Source organism: Macrotis lagotis, chromosome X (genome assembly GCF_037893015.1).
Source record: "Macrotis lagotis isolate mMagLag1 chromosome X, bilby.v1.9.chrom.fasta, whole genome shotgun sequence".
Lineage (NCBI taxonomy): Eukaryota > Metazoa > Chordata > Mammalia > Peramelemorphia > Peramelidae > Macrotis > Macrotis lagotis.
The window spans coordinates 458,456,054-458,458,262 of NC_133666.1; the positions used below are offsets into that span (position 1 = coordinate 458,456,054).

At 52.6% G+C, this 2,209-nt stretch overlaps 1 pseudogene; it reads right to left on the minus strand.

Annotated features, from left to right (window-relative positions):
* Nucleotides 1–863: 863 nt before the first annotated feature.
* LOC141503083 (ceramide synthase pseudogene) lies at nucleotides 864–1,728 on the minus strand (annotated as a pseudogene).
* Nucleotides 1,729–2,209: the final 481 nt, after the last annotated feature.

A 2,209-nucleotide genomic window follows, 5' to 3' on the forward strand; every position in this document is an offset into this window, starting at 1 on the left:
AGAAGGCCAAATTATATAGCCTGAAGGAATGAGCGCAAGAGCCCCTTCCCCCAGTTTCCCCCAAGTGGGGCACTCAGCAATGAAGAGGCTGGGCCAGGTGGTGGTGGTGTGTGGCCTGTCAGTGTCTGCCTCCCCATAAGAAACTAATACAAACCTGGGGAAATAAATAAAATTCCTAAGGGTCTGGAAAGATGCTGGGCTGCCTGTGTAGGAGAGGAGCTAGCTAGCTCTAAGGGGTAGCCAAGCTATACCCTGGTGAGACACAAAGAGGTTAGAGGTACTTCTCCCACCCAGAGGGAATGCATGAGGTTAGGAGCTGCCTTCCCCTAGACTACAGCATATGGGGAAGGTAAATAGGCGTGTCCTTGGCAAAAAGGAGAGGGCCCTTCTCTAGATTATTTACTCCTTGATCCTCTATAATCCCTGTTAGCCTCCCCCCAATCCATCCTATCCTAAATTGCTGTGGAATAGGGCACCTTCCTTTTTAATTTCCCTCCTTTAGGCCCCCTGCAGATTACAGTTGGGAAAAAAGGGTATCCCTGGGGTTATATATGCAGGAGGGTGCCTCCTAATTTCCACTTTCTTACTTTCTTAGTCCCTACACAAAGGAGATCGTTGGACATTCCAAACCCTCTGTCCCTCAGTCCCAGGCACCCTGAGGACAAGAGAGGTAGCTGTTTCTTACAAGCCTGGTCTCTGTTCCATCCCTTTTACCATCATATAGGGAGAAGCTTCCCCCCCAATTTCTCCATCCCTATCCTCCAGGCCTAGGACCACTGGAGAGGCCCCTAGTTCCCATCCTTACCCATCAGTCCCAGAGCCCAATTCCTGGAGGAATGGGTGCCCCAACCCTCTCCCTCTCCTCAGTCCCGGGGCCCATCGTGAAGGCCCGGGGGCTGATGGGGTACTGGAGGGGTGGGTCCCCGAGGCCTAAAGAGGCGACATGCTCCCCAGCAGATGAAGAAAAACCAGGAGAGCTGTGCAGCAAGCAGCAGGGCGCCCCCTAGGTTGACATAGGCTGGTATATTGAGGGGTACGGAGAGCAAGGGCAGGCCTGCGTGCTGCCCATAGGCCCAGTACAGGTAGGGGAAGAGCAGCACTCGACAGCACAGGAAGCTCAGCAGCATCAAGGGACCATTCACTTTGTGCAACAGGGTGTGTTGCTGCTTGTACTGGATGAGGATTTTGCCTAGGCAGACAAAGGGTGTGCTGACTTCTGCCATCAACATGCAGCCCAGAAAGAAGACGCCCCTTGCCTTGGCGCCACACCACGGATAGTGGAACACAGACCAGCACCGTGACTGCATGGTGCAGCACCTTGAGGAACTCCTTGTGCGGGTAGCCTCGGGCCACAGCCCAAGTGCCTCCTGGGGGGCCAGCCCCTCCCTCATCCTTTCCATGACCTTACCTGGTGCTTGTGCCAGTGACGCAGGAACATGGCGTAGATGTCATAGATGAAGTAGGGCACTGCAAACTGAGTGTAAGCTGAGGATAGCCAATGCTGGTCATCCATGATATGTTTGCAGGAGGTGGAGACAATGTAGCCAGCTGTGGAGGCCAGGATAGCTTGGACTGAGGACACTAGCCTGGCTGAGACAGTGACCCCGTCGGCCTCCTCCCAGCGCAGCTGGGGCAGCCTCTGGGGCAGCCTCTGGAGCGTGTTCTTGGAAAGGAGGAAGAGTCCCGGGAACACACCCCCCCCCCAGCCACCATCGGGGACAGCATCATGGCTCAGGGATTTGGGGCAGGGAAGAATGAGTAGAGCAATAAGGACTGGGGAAGCTGAGGCCTGTGAGGAGTTAAGAGATGCTGAAGGAGATAGAGAGAAAGGGGGTTTGGTTAAGGGACAGAAGTAGAGATGAAAGGAGAGAAGAATTAAGAAAAGAAAGAATATAGACAGGAAGGACACAAAGAGGATAGGATGGGGAGAGAGGAAATAGTAACAGGAGGGACAAGAGAAAAAAAGAATAAAATGAAAATGGGGGAAAAAAGAAAAGAAGGGAGAAATGGATAGGGACCTGAGAGGAAAAAAGGAGAAATAAAGAGAGGGAGGAGAAAGAAAACTAGAAGGATGGAAAGAGATGAAGATGGAGAAGGAAGGGGTGATACTATGAGAGGAGAGAATGGGATAGAGATAGGAGACAGAGAAAGGGTGAGGGCGCAGATGGGAAAGGGACCAATTCTGAAGTTCTTAAGAGAGATCTTCAGG